Raw genomic sequence first — 19,857 nt, 5'->3', positions numbered from 1 at the left:
GGGTACACTTGACAAACAGGGAGACAGAGAGTCTTCTTATTTGCAGGCCTCCACTCACCAACCGGGGTGACTTTTGCTGAAGTCATTTATCTTCCCTGTGCCTCAGTAGACTTACCTTTAAAGTGAGGGTTCCAACTAAGCGTCTTTGAGGTGCTTATTGATGCGGAGGTGTCCTGGCTGCATTGTTGCTCCTTCTCTGTGAGATGGTAACCAAAACAACCTGAGATCAGTAACTGGGACACAATTATGTAAAGCACTGAACATACTTTGTAAAATTAAGGATCAAGTCTCTTCATCACTGTCAGCATTCGTGGTCCTCTACTCTACACTTAGTAGACAAACAGTGCAATTTAGAAGATCTATCCTTGTTAATAGGAAAACACAGAGTTGGCTGTATGTTATGGGGACGGGCAACTAACTCAGGTTGGATAGCCAATAAAGGACTAAATCTTTATCACCATCTCCCAATGCTTCTTATTCTTACTCAATTTCCTCAGTTTGGGTTCCCCCATAAGACAAGGATTTGATTGTAAGCAACTGACTTGAAGGTAAATCCCAGGAAGACTGATAGGACAGTGAGGAAGTAGCACACAGAAGAAAAGAAAGCTAATGTAAGGGACGTGGTGTTCCAGCTGGGGACCTCTGGGAGACTGAGTAGAATGTACCCCAGAGTTGTCCCTCTCTGCCAGATGAGAGAACTGGGGTACTAATGCTCTAAATTTCTGTCCATTCTTGGTTATGGGCATTAAGTTCCCCAAATGTCTGGATAGACCAGACATGCTTCTGTGGCCACAAAAAGTCCTAGGGAAGAGAGTTGCAAATATTTATGGTAGGTAGCAGGTGGTGTGTATGGAAACGGGATTGGCATACCAGAGGGATTTGGGCAGGGCACCAATAGCATCTGCCACACTATCCTAATCCAGGCAATAAAACTCACATTCTGCCAAAGATTCCCCTTCGAGCCTCTATTGCTCTTACTCTCAGCCATTTTATACCTATGTTTTATAATATACTTCCTTAGATAGTAATTGTTCTGACATTCCTCACTTCTGTGCAACTTCATTTTATGCTTCTCATCAGCTTCACTTCTATAACAAAGCTAATCCACACTTATAATTTTGCATTAAAGTTATTTCTTCCACTTGGACTATGTTCCTCAGGCATTTACAACTAATCCATGTTCTTCCTAGTACACAGATTTTTTTAAAATATATTTATATTGATTTTTAGAGAGAGAGGAAGGGAGGGAGAGGGAGATGCAGAGAGAGAGAGAAACATTGATGTGAGAGCGAAACATCCATCAGCTGCCTCCTGTATGCCCCTTACACCAGGGATCAAGCCCTCAACCTGGCCATGTGCCCTGACCAGGAATCAAACAAGCAACTTTTCGGTGCATGGGATGATGCCCAACCAACTGAGCCACACCGGCCAGGACAGTACACAGAATATTTTACAGAGAACATAGCTAATGCTTAAAAAAATATTTTTAGATAGAATTACACACCATCTCAGGGTTTATCTCTGTCTAACGGTCTTTCCTTAACCAGCTTAAATATTCCTTTAGTCAGTAACCACTCAGTCTTTGTGTTCTAGTCCTTTCCAATTGCCTATCCAATGTTATTATTTTTTTTAGTGTAAAGATTGTTAACGCAAGGCAGCCCTTTTTGAGCCCCATGATTAGGTTGGGTTTCCATGTGGCCTGCTCCAAGAGAATTTAATGCTTGTCCTTTGTAGTGCTCTAACTTGTCATTTCTGTTCACTTTCAATTAGCCTTCCAGGATATACTTCCACGGCCATGAGGCCAGGTACCATGATGTTACTGCATGGCTAGAACCTAGTCCAACGACTGCCACAGAGTAGGCACTGAATAAAATTTGCTGAATCAATATATATGAATAAACTATGTCATTCCGGGTTGATTAATATTCTTAAAAATGATTTTAGTTCTTCTGAGCATTTTTTCACAAATTTATAAATATATTGAAAGTAGAAATTGATTCTCTTGTATCCCTTCTAGAGTGCTATATGCAATGTACTTCATACAGTAGGAGCTTCAAAATGTGTGTGTCACTAAATTAATTCGATAACTTCAAGATCCCATACTGTGTGCTTTGGTAAGTGATAACTTGGACCACCAGAGGCATGCTGCTTTCTCTCAAGTAAAATATAGCAACAAATCAAATAGAGTAAATTAATTGCTGGAGAGGAACTAAGTAATAAAATCAGGTTTCAAATAGAAAAACAATGAAGAAATATATCCTGTGTTTAGGGGGGATAATGAAGGTAATGAAAATAGACACCAATTCTAAATGTGTAGGGAATGCTTGCAAAGATAAAAACATTGGGATATGTGTGCCAATTGGTCTTAATAAGACACATCAAGAAAAACAAATTAGTTTAAAGAGCAAAAACAGGCACAAGATTTCCATTCATTAAAAAGAAAAACAGTAAATGATGGGATAAAGCAAACTAAATTTTAAAAATACAAAGCAAAATAATCAGGTAATATCAACGTGCTTTAAAATAGCAGAGTCTCTTTTGAAAAAACCTAGTGTTTAACATAGTAATATTAATAAACATTACAAAGAAAACCACTCTAAAATATGATGTGTTTTCCTGGTAAAAATAAAAATAGAGAATAAACAGAATAGAAGAATATTACTGTCTTCATATGTATATATTTTATCTGTTTATGGACTCAAATACATAACATAAATGCAGATATTTTATAAAGGGAGGCATAAAAATAAAAATATTTTTAAAAATATAAAAAATCCCTCGCTTAGGCCTGTTCTCTTTAGGTTCTAAGCCTTTTCCTTCCATATTTATCTCAAAGTGGTAACTAGAGCTGGAGTTTATCATACTCAATTATGGTGTATATCCATATATTATAAGATAAAATAAATGTATTTACCAATTTATATTATAATATACATAGGTAAAAATATGTGGGACTGATTTCTGAACATGCTTAACCAAAGAGTGAAAAAAATATAGTTTTAGGTTAGTAAGACTTTTTTTTTTTTACATAGGTGCAATTACCTGAATTTATTGTTAGGTAAGTTGACTAACAGAAAGCTGTACTGAATGGTTATCATACTAAAGAAAGTTAGATGCCATAAATGATTTGCCATAATATACAGAACGGGATCAAAAGACTAGATTTATCATATTAATATTAAGTTCTTCCCAGGTTCTCTAAATAGGCACAGAAAACCCTCTCCTGGGGAAGGGTTAAATCCTTGAGAAATACTTTAAAGAAGGAACCACTATTTTAAAAATGTGATCCTTGTTTTTCTTGTAGGCAGGGATATTGTTGGAAGACACTAACATTGAAAAAGTCTGCCTGATTACAATGGAGATGGAAGATCTCAGGGTGGAGGAGGGCAGGTGCACAAGCCAAGTCAGGCACTTAACCCCCAGAGGCTAGCTGGTTTGCTTTCTCTAGCAGGGACACATGGGTATTTCACATTGGTTTATTGATCACAGAGTCTACACTTCTGAAATGTATAGCCAACTCACAAAGTTCCTAATACATTTTTATAAGAACTCCATGTCTATTGATAGAGCTCAGCCAAAGGGAGACACAGTAATTATCCCTATTTTCAGGTTTGTGGTCATTTTCTGGTGTAAATACATTCCAAGGAAAGGAATATAAATAGACCTTTCACCTGTTTCTGAATAATGGCACCAAAATAACACATTCCTGGTAAAGAAGAAAGACACTGTGGGTTCAGTGGTCAGAGCAGAAGCTTTTGGTGGTCAAGTGATACATAGAGTCTTGACCCAAGTCCATAATACCTTAGGCACAATGCAAGCTGCAGACATATCCTCTTTTTTTCCTTCTATTTCCCGAGTGTATTCTGGGAAAAGATATCCTAGGCAACTGTCTGGATAGTCACTTTTGCTTCTTGATTCATGAATAAGAGTTATTATGAGAGGAAGGAACAGGAATGGAGTTCTTCACTAAAAGAGTAAACCAAAAGCAATAACACATTCCTGTGGAATCCCAGAGATTTATACTACCACCAAGGACTGGAAAGATAGGGAGTGGTCATTTCTGTTACAGCTCCATTTAACTCTCCAATTAGGCTGATGGAGAAGACAGATGGGTCTTGGAGAATGAGAGTGGATTATCATAAGTTTAATTAGGTGATGCCTCCAAGTGCAGCTGCTGTTCCAGATGTTGTCTCCTTACTAACTCAAAACAATATAGCCCCTGGCAATCAGTCCAGGCTTCAATGCAGTCAGCTCTATCAGGCAGCCCATATGACCCAGCAGATTCAGTGAAGCATAAACAGTTCGTGGCAGATTGGGGTGCATTATGGAGCTCCAATAGTAAATGCACAGCTAAGACCCCTAATATTATTTTTGAAGTAAAAACTATGGACTCTTCATCAATAAACCAGTTATATTCTGATAAATGACTCGAATTGTTATTGGAATTTGAAGAGATTAAATGTCTGATCTTGTGAACTGAGCTTCCCATTATGGACTGGTCATTAGCTTATTCACAAAACCATAAAGTGAGGCATACCCAGCAGTACTCCATCAAGTGGAATACATATACAGGAACATATATACAGAAACAGATCCAAGCCAATCTTGAATGCACAAGTTAAATTGCACAAGGAGAATGCTCTTCATTCCCAGTTGTGTCTTCCTGCTGCACTGCTGTTCTCTCTTAATACCATAGAAATGGACGTATGGAGGGGATTCCATGACTAGTTAATAGCCTGAGAAATCAGATAGATAGGTAGGTAGGTAGATGATAGATAGATAGATAGATAGATAGATAGATGATAGATAGATAGATAGATAGATAGATAGATAGATAGATAGATAGGTGATAGATAGATACCTGGTTTCTGGTAGAGGTATGTGGATACAACATTTCTTCCTGCTTTCCTGGGACCAAGCATTAGGTAGACCTGTGCTACCTTATTGCATCACTCAATTCAGTGGTGGTTCTAAAAGAAGGTACATTTTGATGTCTAATTTGCCAAGGAGAAGTCATGGATTGAATTAAGTTAAAACACAAATACCATGGTAACCAATGTATCCCAATAAGTTCAATTAAAAAAATAAAACACAAACCATGCTGGGGATGTAGATGAAGATAGTCCAAAGGTACAAGTTTCCAGTTAAAAGATAAATGAGTTCTGGGTATGGTAACTATGTGAGGTGATGGGTGTTAACTAAACTTATTGTGGTAATCATTTTGCAATATATACATGTATCAAATCATTTTGTGTATACATGAAACTAAAACAATTCTATATGTCAGTTATATGTTAATGGAACTGGAAAAAAAATAAGAAGAGGGCTGCAAAAAAAAATAATACAAACCAATGGGTAGTGGTCAATGGTTTGAGCAGGTGGTTAGAAATTTTAATGTATCAAGACTATTTTGGTAGAGGTATGTGGATACAACACTCTGGATGGACCAAGTGTAGGAAAATATTAATATACAATTTAAATGCTCATTAAAAATTTCTTAAGGGTTAGAATAAGGTAAGATGACCAACTTTTTGGATGTCAGTCAACTTCCTCTTCCATTCTTAGTGCTTGCTTAATAGTTTCATAAGTAATGTAGCAATGGTGGTAGTAATGAAATCTATTATTATGGCTTGAGTGGTGGTCCCCAAAAGATATGCCCTTGCTCTAAACCCCAGGACTTGGGAATATAACCTTATTTGAGAAAGGGGTTTTGCAAATGTAAGTTAAGAATCTTGAGATTGTATCACCCTGAATTATTTAAGTGGGTCCTAAGTCTAGTGACAAAAGAAGACACAGAGAAGGCCACAGAGATTGGAGTTATGTGTCTACAAGCCCAAAAAACACCTGTAGTCACTAGAAGCTGAAAAAGGCAAGAAAAGATTCTTTCCTAGAGCCACCAGAAGGAACAGCCCCTACGGACACCTTGATTTCTGATTTCTGGCCTCTGAAGAGTGAGAGATGGAATTTCTTTTGTTTTAAATCACGAAGTTTGTGGTAATTTATTATGGTAGCCACAGGAATTGGGGCATCTCTATTTTAATTTAATTTACCATCACCATTACTGAGGGTTGCCATTCTCCAGTAGAATTTTCCAGGTTGCCTGAGCAAAGAGTAGGACCTAGGTGGAACTCCTGGTGGGCTGATTACTTTAGACAGTTTGCATCAAGAATTTGTGCCAACTAGGGGGAAAGAAAATACCCAAGATAAGGATTTGCTCTTCCTGCTTATTATACTTCTGGAAGCACCATTGATTGTAGACTTAACAGATGCCTTTTACTTTATCAGAATATTTTGTTCATCAAATCGCTAGCCACACAATTGATTTTAGAGAATGAAACCAGTCAAGGTGCTACTGCTCATGGGACTATTAGTTTCGTCATATAGCCAATCATCCTAGAGCATCTAATTTATGGAATAGTCAGATGGCCCATGGAAGACTCTCTTTTGGTCCCAGCCAGGAAATCCCCCTTGTGCAGTTAGAATACCTACTCAGGAGAGTAATATATAGAGCCATTTATCTCAGAGACAGGATAAATAAATCTGGGGAAGAAGGGATGACAGAATGTTTGGTGTTTCATAATGTACTCAACAAAAATGTGCTAACTTCTGCTTTGAGGATTTAGTAAGCAAGAGATGAATGTATCTATTAGGTATCACAACAAGAGTTTGAGTAGGAAGCTGAGATAGTCACTAGCCCTTTAGGTTCCTCACCATAATTTAAATGTATTATAAAAAAAGAGATTATGATCCTGTCTGGGGTGATTAATTCTGACACCAAAGGAAAAATGGGGTTGCTACTTCACAATGTAGGTAGAAAGGAATATCAACAAAAAATTGGGGCTGTAATGAATATTAGTATATTGTTTACTTTAACTTCTATGAACTACTTATAATTATTCTCATCAAAAACATTTCTATATAACCTGAAACTTATTTTATATTTCTACCAATTTAACAGCTGATGCACTGATGGATACTCAATTTAGTATGTATTTATATAATGGCCAAACTTAAAGTGTTATAAGTTGTATGTATGATAGTTGTCATATGAAAGTCTTTGAGAAAGGAATATGATTATGCACAAAGACCTGATGATAAGATTGCACAGATTAGGAATGAAACTCTGAAAAGCAGGCTCAGGGTCAGGTGATAACACTGACCTAGGAAGGGACAGAGGCAGATGCTGTGGAACATTTAAAGAATGTGAGAGTAGAAAGTTGGAAGAAACAGGAATGAATTCTTCACCCAGTTGAGAGGTAGGAATAAAAAATATTTTGAAAATTTCAATAATAAAAATTTAGAATGAGGTTGTGTGTTCAGAAGGGAGAATGAATAATCCACGGACCATTGTCAGTTTGGAGTTCAGGCGGTTTGAGGAGCAAAAAAGAGAAGGGTCTGATTTGTAGACAAAAAAATACTTTGATTTGACAGGTACCTGGATTTCTGAGCAACAGAAACCAGGTTGTGACCAAGGAATAAAAGTAAAAGTAAATTTTAAGAAAGTTAATAAAGGTTGGGACTAGGAAAGAACTACATATTGCTTTAAAATGAGTAAAGTAAACTGGGTCAAATGGGAAACCGCAAATGCAGTGTTTTGTTTTGTTTTGTTTTGTTTTTCCTTTTGGAAGGGGTGTGCTCTCCTAGTATTCTTTCAAACGTATTCATTTTTTTTTGTTTTTTCTTTCCTGCTTGGAAAAATCTAAAGACAGAAGAAATTGCTAGGTAATTATTTACAGAATTACTTATTTTATGGCATGTAGCTACAATGCAACTGGAGAAATAATGTCAGATTTTGTTTGTTTGAAAAATGAGAATATTTGAAGTTTATTAAATATGAACATATAATTCTTTATGGTGCAAATAATACGGTAATATTACTTCTATTTTCCATATAAGCAATTTATATTCTTTTCTCCTCAGACTCATTTTTCTTCTTGGTAAGTGTATCTGTACTGCCTTGAGAAATGATTAGAATTGACTTAATTTATTCCTGTAACACAGTTTTGATATCCTGCTTTATTTCTTGAGCATGTACAAATATTTTACAAATATTTTTTCCATATTTGTGAAATTTCCTCTTTATATCAGATCTTTCCAATGGTTGTGTCCAGCTCTGTTATATTCTAATAGAACTGTGTCTAATATTTCTTATAATCATAGTAATCAGTACTCAGTAAAATTATGCTAATAGCAATAATCAACCTAAATGAGTTATGTGCACTAAAAATTTACTCTCACAGAAAAGTGGATTTGCAATATCTTTGTCCTTTCAGAGGTTGACAAATTGATTTCAGACTTACAGTTTCCTGGGAAAAGCCAAGATCACCCAAAGGATTTCAAATATTACTGGGATTATGTAATGCATGGCAGCTGGTGGGTTGAAGACAGAGTACTCCATTCTAATTCTTACCTATTTCATGTCAGCAATAAGTGGTCATTCTAAGTATCATTTTAATGAGATAAGGTGATATTTACTCTAATATGTACCCATGTCACACAATGCACAATGGGCTAATCAAGCATTAAAGTAAATTAAAAATAGAAGACTGAACATGAAGTTAAATAACAAACCTTCTTCTTATAGGCATGAACCAAAAATCATCTTAATTTGACAAAAATTTCTTTTGTGGTAAATTTCTCTAGGGAATGTGATTATACCACTTTCTTCTTTACTCAACACCAATGTTTGCAAATCTTGTATCGAAATACTATCTTATATTTAACCAAAATCCCTATGTGGAAGCGTAAGCCCACTACTTCCTCTTCTAGCTTTAGTGAAGATGCAATACAGCTGCCATTTCCAGATGATCCTTAAAAAAAAAAAAAAAAAAAAGAACGTAGGCTTATTTACATATAATTATCTCAGCTATTCCTTCTCTATGCCCTCAATAATAATAATAATAAAAAAAGACTGCATTGCCCCCTTTTACATTCCCTGTTCCCTCTAAGGTTGCACATTACCATTTCATTTTATCTTTGTAGTTAAATCTTCCCAGCTGTCCCCGGTTATTTCCTTCTGATTAATTTCCATAAGTAAAATTTCTGGGTCAAAAGGTAAGTACAATTTAAATTTTTTTTTTAAATTCATATAGCCAACTTGCTCTTAACAGATTGTATTTACTTATGCATCTACTGGCTATGTAAGAAGCAAAAAGTCTCTTCTCACTTTTGATAATGTTGTATGTTATCATTCTTTTTATTTTTGGCAATATGGTGCCGTTATTTTATTTTTCATTTATTTCCTTATCAGTGATGTTGAATTTTTTAAATGTATGTGTGCATAAGAATTTTCTTTTTCATTCCCTTGCACATTTTTTTACATTGAAATTTTTCTCTCTTTTTTTTTTAAGTTTTGTGCTGTTGTTTATTGCTTACTCTGTTCTGTAAATCAATCTGTATATTCCCACACCAATACCTCCTTATTTACAAGTATTTTTTTTATTAAGGTATTATATGTTTACATATCTTTTTTTTTGTAGAAAAGAAATTATCCTTCATCTGTCACATGTTACTAATGTGTTCTTCCACTTGTTGCTTGCTATTTTATTCTATTTATCTTAATTAGAACAAAATGTTTTTAATTTTTATGTAGTAAAATTTATTAATCAGAAATTTGTATTTTTCACCCCCCCCAATTATTTATTTAATTATTCACCTATATTTTCTTTCTTTGAACTTTAATAATTTTAGATAAAAAAAGGAAAGTTATCACCAGGAAAGTGACATCTGGGTAAAGATCTGAGGAAATAAAGAGGCAGCCACATGCATATTTTTGGAAGAGAACCACAAATGCAAGTACCTTGTAACTGGAACCTTTATGTATTGTTTGAGGACCAGCAAGAATGTCAGTATGTTTGAGGCAGAATGATTGAAGGGTGAGAGAAATATAAGACGAAGTGAGGAAGAACTTATGGATCAAGTTACATAGGACCTTCAAGGTCACTATGAATCCTTTGCTCTTTGAGAGATGGGAAATTATTGGGGGTTTTTAATCACAGAAGTCATGTGACTGACTTTCAGTTTAACAGGATTACTCTTTGTTATCTTATATTTTAATCAGTTGACTTCAAAGTATTTATTAAATAATCTTTTTTTAGACATACAAGCTTGTGGGTTTTTGTAAATACAATTAGAATTCTTATGTGTACTTACATTTATTATATAATTAGAACTTTTATTTGCTCACTTTAATCTCAACTTTTTTGTGTAAGTTTTATTTGTTTTACCCTAGTTGGGCATATTTCTTTTTATTACTCTTCACTCAAAATTTTCTTGGCTATTTGGAGGCAATTTTTTTCCCTATATAAACTTTAATGTTATGATTAAGTTAAAAAATCCATTGGCTTTGGATGTTTGAGTATACAATATAGATTATTTTAAGCAAGAATTGAAAGCTATACAATACTATCTTTCAATAAGTAAGCCTAACTAAAGTCTTTTAGTAAAGTGTTGTAATTTACTACATACAGGTTTTGTACATTTCTCATTAAAGTCTTAAGTTTGTTCTGTAGTTCAAGATACTTTGATATCTATCATAACCTGATTTCAGTATTATAAAAAATATTTTTTTCCTAGTTAACCATTTAAACATGACTTGTGTTTTTCTATTTCTTTGCTGTTTGCACTTTGTACTCACATGTATATTGATATTGGGGAAAGGCAAGGTCTTTGATTTTGGAAAGGTCTGGATTTGAATCTTGGTTCTGCCACATATATTGCTTTGAAATATTTACTTTACATGTTTAAATCTCAGTTTCCTCAATGGAATGATGTTAATAGTCACATATAGAGATTTATGGAGATTAAACTAGGTAAATTATGTAGGATATAGCACAAAATAGTCACTTAGTATATTTTTATTTCTTGACTTTTCTAGTGATTTATATTTTTCTTTTAGCTTGTAGTTTATATTTAATCTTCACAGGGCAAATCCAATGCATCATTGAAAGTAGGGAACATTTCTCCCTGGTGCCTAAAGTCTTTTGGGTTTCCAGAGCCTTCACATTTAATTTTCCTCTCCTTCCCAGTCATGTAAACAGGCTCTCTTTAAGTCATTCTAAAATGTTAATAAATAATATCCTGAGAACTTTTCTTTTATTATGGAAGGCAACTTCTAAAAAGAGGCATTCCAGTGGTCTCTATCATGTTACTTCATTGAAATACTAGTAACTTTCTATTACCTCCAACTGGGAGGATTGGGGACATTTCCCTCCATAGATTTCACCACTATGAAATAACAACCTTGCCTTTCCCATATTATCTGAGGTCGCATCCCTATCAATAAGACACAAGAGTCAACCATTTGAATGAATAAAACATGCTTTATAACATAGTTAGGAAATTTGGGGTATAACTAGCTATAACTATATAACTATCAATCTTATTTAACTCAGTTGATTTGACTCAGCCAAAACCATCTTTCGGCTTCTTCATAGCTGAGCCTAGTCTTTTGTCCTTACGGTTTTACCTTTAAATCTTGCTATCAGGGTGACCCAGTGCTCTTTTGTTTGCAAAGTTGATGATTGGAGAAGCAAAGTGCTTTTATGTCTGGAAAATAAACACACTCTCTAAACTTTAGGTAGACACTGTCCTCCTCAATGGACTTGACCTCTGATTTAGTAGCCTCCTCTGGATGATACAGCCATGCCCATGAGGGGGTCTCTGGTGTGTTTCCCAGTCTACTCTCTTTGAATAAGCTTCATCTGTTTCTGTTTTAGTACCTGCCAGCAACCTGATGGCCTCAGCCTCTCCAATCTCATTGTGGTTCTTCTCGTGCTTTCTGTTCTCATCTACACTAATAAAAGAGTAAGATTCAAATTGACCGTACCTTTGCAATGCCCACCAGCCAATCAGGAGTGAGTATGCAAATTAACCCAACAAAGATGGAAGGTTAATTTGCATATGCAGGTGCAGAGAAGCTGGGGGCGGGGCAGGTTGCAGGTGTTCCGCACCACCACAGCCGCTCTGGGCCTCTGGACAGTGTGAGAAGGCGGAAAGGCGCTTGGGGCCAAAGTGAAGGCGGTGCTGGCAGCCAGGGGAAGGAAGGCCCATTCTTGCACGAATCTTCGTTCATCGGGCCTCTAGTTTACTATAAAAATGATTATACCCATCTTCACATTGCCATCTATAGCCTAGTCCAGGGGTTGGCAAACTGCGGCTCGTGAGCCACATGTGGCTCACAAGCCGCAATTTGCCGCTCTGTTGACTAATGAGTTTGCCAACCACTGCCTTAGGGAAAAACACTTAAAAAACATTTTAATAATGTACTAATGTCTTTAACCTGAAGTCAAAACTTCTGGGTAAGGGTAATGCCTTAGCAGTGGTCAGCAAACTCATTAGTCAACAGAGTGGCAAACAGCGGCTCGCGAGCCGCATTTGGCTCGTGAGCCGCAGTTTGACGACAACTGGCCTAGTCATTTCTTTAATTTCTGGAGACTAATTGTATCTCATCATCTCTATGCTTCTCCTATTATTAGATTTTTCTCAAATTCTGTTGGTCTAAATATGAACTTGGTGGAATGATATTAATCTTACATGACCCATGTTATATATGACCATGTCGGTGAATTCTTTTTAGTATATTCAATAGGATGTGGTTCCTTCCTCATTTATACTCTTTAATTCTCTTTACCTCTTTCCAGGTATTTGTGGTATTCTTCCTTGTATTATATTGAAGTACTTAGTACTAACTATGTACAGTCACTATGCTGTTCTTTGGTCTGGGTGGATGCTTAATACTGGCACTTTCTATTACAGGTTTTCTTTTTGGTTAATCCGGGCCTCCTTCTTTTCCAATTTATCACATTTCACAGCATCCCTTCCTCTGCCAGAACCAATAGCTGAAGATTTCTATTTTTATTTGGGCTGGTCATTTTCTCTTCCCTCAGCTTTAGGAATTTGGTAATACTGCCAGATTCTCTCTGGTGAGGTCCCTTCCTACTTTGGATGATTTTCAAGGTCAGGACCTAAGATGACCCCAGATAATTGCTCTTTCATTCAACTGGCCACATCTGGTCCAATGAAAACTTTAATTCATTCATTGCCTACTTCTTCTCCTTCATCTCCCTATCCTCACCCCCAGTCCATTTTGGGTCTATATACTGATCTCAATTCAGCAACAACTATTTCACTCTTCCTCAAAGGTATCTGCAAGCCCACCTTTTACACTTCATATTTCTAAGCAAAAATCAGTCACTGATCCACTGTATCTCCCAATAGCCTAGGACACTTATTGAATCCTTCCAGTTGTTTCCTTAAAACTGTCTTTTGACTTGAGACAGAGGATGAGCACCACACCCTCCCCTGTAGCTCTTCCCAAAAATGCTCCTCAATTCATCTCACTTTTCTCAACTCTTTCTATCCTTTTAAAGGTATGCTGTCATTTCAGGGTTAAGCAATTAATTTCCCCATCCTTACTTTTTCAAATCTAACTTTGAAATGTAGCATCTGTTATTTTCATGCTTCAGTCAAAACAGAGACAGAGAATCTCATTTTAATATCCAGTTATGTAATTATATTATTGTTAAGGAGGAGTTCTTATTCCTGGCTTCTCTTTTTTCCATGGTGGGGAGATGATTTCAGCTGCTTTCTCCAGGAAGGGGCAGCATGTCTTTTCCCACTGCTACCCTAATCACAAGATGCTCTCTAGTGATATCCACCCTGATTGGTAAAATTGGAGAGAGAGCACATATCCTTTGTACCACAACCCATGTATTGGTGGGTCAGCTGACCCTGTCTAAACAGGTTCGACTCACTATTTCCTCTTGGACAAACCTGTCCTAAAATCCTCCAGGGAGAGTCTCTTTCATCACAGCACTGGGGTGTTAAACCATAATGCTGTGGTTCTCAACCTTTCTAATGCCGCGACCCTTTAATACAGTTCCTCATGTTGTGCTGACCCCCAACCATAAAATTATTTTCGTTGCTACTTCATAACTGTAATTTTGCTACTGTTAATGAATTGTAATGCAAATATCTGTTTTTTCCGATGGTCTTAGGCTCTACAGCAGTGGTTCTCAACCTGTGGGTCACGACCCACAGGTTGAGAACTGCTAGCAGGGTCGCCTAAGACCATTGGAAAACACAGATATTTACATTACGATTCATGACAGTAGCAAAATTACAATCATGAAGTAGCAACGAAAATAATTTTATGGTTGGGGGTCAGCACAACATGAGGAACTGTATTAAAGGGTCGCGGCATTAGAAAGGTTGAGAACCACTGCATAATAGGAGACAGAGTCCCTTCACTTTTTAATTTAGTTGATAATAGACACCTATGCTATTTACTATATATGTACTATTCCTTTTATACTATCTAAAAGGAATACATTTGTCTCATTGTGTGTAGGCTCTTGGCTAAAATTCTAGATGAAAGAAATGTTACCTAACATCTCAAAATTAACATTTTATGTTGGTAAAGTTTGGTCTAACTTTTGGTGAGTAAGAAAAATACTTTTTTACATGATAATTCAGTATCTCTTTTAACAATTTGAAATAAATAGAATATATTTGTTGACATTTTCTTTAGTAATAAGGTTCTTTGAAGAATATAATATAAATATGCAGAGATGGGAACATCAGATCTGTAACCAATGAACAAAAGGGTGGATGATATTACAGTCTGAGAGTTTAGCTGGAAGAAAAACATCTAGCACAAGAAAATACATCAGGGGGCTGTGCCATAATGGCCATTGTCAAGTGTTGTTAAGCTTGTTGGGTCTGAGATTTTAAGGACCCGTAAATCCCATGTCAAGAAATTTAGACTTATTCTCATGAGCAAAGGGAATATAGGGATTGGGAAATATATGGGGACAGATGCAAGTCTCTGAAAGCTGAATGATGTACAAGGATATTATCTTAAGCCCAGTACACCAGAAGTGTTGAAGGCTATTGGTGTGGACAATGGGACAAGGAACGGATCTTTGCAGTAATGTTTTCTGCTACCATGCACTGTGGGATACCATTAGGGTTGAAAATGGGCATGCAAATCTTTTTTTAAAAAATATTTTTTATTTATTTCAGAGAGGAAGGTGGAGGGAGTGAGAGATAGAAACATTAATGATGAGAAGCATTGATCAACTGCCTCCTGCACACCCCCTATTGGGATTAGAACCATGACCTCCTGGTTCACTGAGCCATACCAGCTGGACATGTGTGCAAATCTTGAATTTTTTTTTTATCCTGTATGGTTGGTGAGCATATGAGTAATTGTTAGTATTTACTAAATTCCTACGGTGTGTTGTATAAATAAGTACCAATCCCCACAAAGCTGCAAGTGATTCTCATGTTTTCTTTATAGATGAGGAGATAGGTACTCAGAAGAGTTTAGAAAGTTGCACAAGTTTCTAGAACCATGACTACAACTTGGTGTGGTCTAATATTCTTTCTGGGTAGGAAGTCTGATGATAAGCTTCCTCGCTACTGCCCTAATGTTGACGTCCCTAAAACAACTGAAAAGAGTTTTAACTTAAATATGCTCCTTAGATTGCTGATAAAAGGTGTGGTCAGGGAAGTAACCTTGCACTATTACCTGATTTACTCTTGAGTAATATTAAAATACGTACTAGAAGTTTACAAGTCTGTACACAGATTGTATCTCAGGGTAGTGAAAACTGTACCAATATGGGTGTGGCAGGAGCGGCTAATGAAAGTGACATCGGGGGGAAGTGGATCTGGAGACCAAAACACAATCTCTGGTCATTCTCCACTTTTCTGCAAGTGGATGACAGGAAATGACTTAGTGGATGGGGTCAGACCTAACAGTGCAAGAGCCTTTTGTTTGCAGCCGGTGGGAATCATAGGAAACGCTGTTCTGTGAACACGTCTATTTACTCTTTTCCCTAACAGAATTTTGGAACAGATCTAGCTGTGTGCAGAAACCACAAAAATGAGAAAATTGGGGAAAATAAATTCAAGTTCATATTACTTTCTTGGATGCCATAACCAGATAGTCACTACAGTAGTTCCCCCCTGAGTATACCCTGGTAACTGCAGGGTCTACGATCCAAGACCCCCAAGGTATACCTGAAATCTTGGATAGTGTCACCTCTATATGTACTATGTCTTTTTGTATAAATACATAGTTATGCTAAAGTTTAATTTCTAAATTAGACAGAGTAAGAGATTAACCTCAATAACTAATAATAAAATAGGACAATTGTAACCATATACTGTAATAAAACTTATGTGAATGCGGTCTCTCTCAAAATATCTTATTGCATTCACCTTTCTTCTTGTGATGATGTGAGATGATAAACTGCCTACACGAGGAGATGAAGTGAGGTGAATGAGACATTCTTAAGTAAAATTAGGGTTACTTGAACACAAGCACTGCGATACTCCAACAGTCCATCTTATAACCCATGTGGCTATTAAGTGACTAATGGGTGGGTGTATATAGCATGGAGATGCTGGAGAAGAAATAACTCACTTCTCAGGCGGACGGAGGCCAGCAAACATTGCAAGATTTCATCACGCTACTCAGAACAGCAGTGTGCAATTTAAAGCTTATGACTTTTTTACTTCTGGAATTTCCCACTTAATATATTTGGATGGTTGACCACAGGTAGCTGAAACTGGGGAGAGTGAAACCTCCGATAAGGGGAACTACTATACTTTTCATAGGTCTGGTACCCTCTCCTATGACTAATTGACAGTGAGGTGAAGTCTGTCATCCATTTCTAATTGGTCACTATGTTTCTCCTCGACTTCTACCTCCATGTGGGTGCCCTGTCTAGAGTGCGCCAGATGTTCAAGGCCAGTCTGAGCATGGGGATCTTAATCAGAGTGTTCAAGGCTAAGATGCTATAGGCAGGTGCAAGAAGCAAGGACACAGTAATCTCTTTTGTCTGAGTAGTATAAAGCATGTTACTGACTGGCAGGTAGAAGGCTCAGACTGTAGCTCTAAGGATGGCTCCTGTATAGCTCCTATGTTGGAGGCTATTGCTACTTTGCAGGAAAGGTGTATTGTTAACCAGCCAGTGTACGGCTACTGTATGGGGCTTTTACTTTGAAGAACTGTTTTGTCTAATGGCTACTTAGACAAATAAAGACTTTCTTATATACCCACAACTTCTCATGGCTTCTCTGTTGAATACCCGGCATCCAATGGGGTCCAACTCCTGGCAGAAGGAACTGAGACCCGACACTCCACATTCTCATAATTTTATACTTCGTTGTATTTTATGTTTCTGCCCATTTTAAATCTTCTTTTAACTTTATTTTTTTAATAATTTTTAAAACTTTATTCTCTATTTTTTTTTTAAAAAAAGGTATCACTTTGAGAAGCCCACACAGTTTCTTTCTCACCACACTTCAGGAGTTGTCCTGGTAGAAATGTCACTCGCTATTGCCCTCCGTGCTGGGCTGTCGAAGTAGTTTTGCAGTGACTGTTACCAGAAGGAAATGTGAAAACTTATTCTGGCCCCACTTTTCCTAAAAACCTTGAGACAATAAGAATTAAGTCATGTGGAATATTAAAGAATTTTTAGCATGACAAGTAGGGACGAAAGGCATTTAAAAATTGAATATGAATGTAGTTATTAGTCAAAGAAAATTAGTCTTTGCCTTATATAAGTGGAAATAAAGGAAGCACTGGGTTATATATTTTGTTGTAAAATACATTAAATTGCTTTAAACTATATAAAACTATAAATACATCTACAAAATTAGCTAGAATCTAAGTTTAAAAGCAGACGAACATTTTCTTCTGCCAAGGTAATGGAATATGGCTATAAAATGAATAGTGTCAAAATTTGTACAAACTCAATGGCTCACATAAATCAATTTTTGATCTATGTGCTTGGTTGCAAGACATTTTCCATTTTGGAAGATTGTTGCAATCTTCTTGGTGGGTACGGAAAATATTTTTCCTCTGCAATAATTCAGTATCTCTCCCAACAGTTTGAAATTAATGGCAACTCTGTTGACATTTTCTTCAGGCGGATGTAAAATCGTTCCTACTACACATTGCTATCTTCTGCAACTGAGAGATTTCCTTGGAAATTCTGGTCAGCGAGGTCTTCTGCCTTCATAAGCAATGTCCTTGCCATGCACACATCTTCAGAAGCACAGCCAGCCACTGAACACCCAGGACCATCTCAAAGTTCAGCCCAGTCAACCTTAGTAAGGTCAGTCAATTACTGGAGGAGGTTGGCAAAGGTGGGGGTGAAACCTGCAATTTGACCAGAGCCCTGGCAAGTATGACTCAGTTTCTAATGGCAACAAGTACAAAGCTCCTCTGTGAGGCGGCTTCATAATTAAATGTTAAAAGTACTTTTCTATGAAGGAACACACTCTCCTTCCCAAATCCTAATTTAATATTCATCTTCAGAGCTCAACGCTTAGTAGAAAATTCATCCTTAAGATTCTGCACACTTAAGCAGGTAGCATGTGATGAAGACGCTGCCTTGGTGGTAAGGCTTTTAAATCCAGTGCAATTATTTGACACATATAGGCAATCTGATCTCTGTATTCCCTCCATATTAATGCCACACATTATTTTCAGCATTTTCTGTGGATTTCCCCAAGGATGGGGACTGAATGAGGGAAGTATGCTGATGGCCTGAGGTTCCCAACAGTTACAGGGTGATGATATTACTATCTCTGCATACCAGCCTGGCCACAGTGTGAAGAGGTACCTCTCCTGAGAGGCAATGTGATGAAAACTCAAATGTATGGGTGGCTGCACAACAGCATATGCAGAAAAGAAAACAGGAATAATAACGTACAGTGCGGGAGAAAAAGAAAACCAAAGAATAGAAATGAAACAAGAAATACAAATTGAATAGAAAGGGTAATAACATGGAGCTGATCCCAGAGGTTGGATAGCTTCATTATGCTTTCAGTTTTGTTCTTGAATGCTGTGTGACTTAGGGCAAGGCATTTAACTTCTCTGGGTTTGTTTCTCTCCTTGGCATGTATTGAGTATATGATTCATGTGGTATTTTATAAGTCTACTAGAGGCCCGGTGCACGAAATTCATGCATGGGGGAGGGTGGTGACCCTCGCCCAGCCTGCACCCTCTCCAATCTGGGACCCCTCGAGGGATGTCCGACTGCCCGTTTAGGCCCGATCCCGGCAGTCGGACATCCCTCTCACAATCCAGGACTGCTGGCTCCCAACTGCTTGCCTGCCTGCCTTCCTGATTGCCCCTAACCGCTTCTGCCTGCCAGCCTGATCACCCCCTAACCACTCCCCTGCCAGCCTGATTGATGCCTAACTGTTCCCCTGCCAGCCTGTTTGCCCCTAACTGCCCTCCCCTGCAGGCCTGGTCACCCCTAACTGCCCTCCCCTGCAGGCCTGGTCACCCCTAACTGCCCTCCCCTGCAGGCCTGGTCCCCCCAAACTGTTCTTCCCTGCAGGCCTGGGTCCCCCCCAACTGCTCTCCCCTGCAGGCCTGGGTCCCCCTCAACTGCCCTCCCCTGCAGGCCTGGTCACCCCTAATTGCCCTCCCCTGCAGGCCTGGTCCCCCCCAACTGCTCTCCACTGCAGGCCTGAGTCCCTTCCAACTGCCTTTCCCTGCAGGCCTGGTCGCCCCCAACTTCCCTCTTCTGCCAGGTTGGTCACCCCTAACTGCCCTCCCCTGCAGGCCTGGTCCCCCCCAACTGCCTTTTCCTGCAGGCTTGATCGCCCCCAACTGCCCTCCCTTGCAGGCCTGGTCCCTCCCAACTGCCCTCTCCTGCTGGCCTGATCACCCACAACTGCCCTCCCTTGCAGGCCTGGTTACTCCCAACTGCCCTCCCCTGCTGGCCATCTTGTGGTGGCCATCTTGTGTCCACATGGGGGCAGGATCTTTGACCAATGGGGGCAGCCATCTTGTGTGTTAGAGTGATGGTCAATCTGCATACTACTCTT

The 19,857-nt window shown here is 37.9% G+C and overlaps 1 protein-coding gene across 1 annotated transcript in view; it reads right to left on the bottom strand.

Annotated features, from left to right (window-relative positions):
- The window catches only part of KLF12 (KLF transcription factor 12), a 675,261-nt gene that overhangs the window by 619,622 nt on the left and 35,782 nt on the right, over positions 1 to 19,857 (bottom strand). The window contains exon 3 of the mRNA XM_080660594.1: positions 116 to 196. The gene's annotated coding sequence lies outside the window, so the exon portion shown is untranslated. The remainder of the gene's footprint in view (positions 1 to 115; positions 197 to 19,857) is intronic.

The sequence above is a fragment of the Plecotus auritus genome (genome assembly GCF_963455305.1).
Source record: "Plecotus auritus genome assembly, chromosome: 3".
NCBI classification, from domain to species: domain Eukaryota; kingdom Metazoa; phylum Chordata; class Mammalia; order Chiroptera; family Vespertilionidae; genus Plecotus; species Plecotus auritus.
Note: the sequence above shows the minus strand (reverse complement) of the source record. Positions and strands in the feature narration are given on the sequence as shown.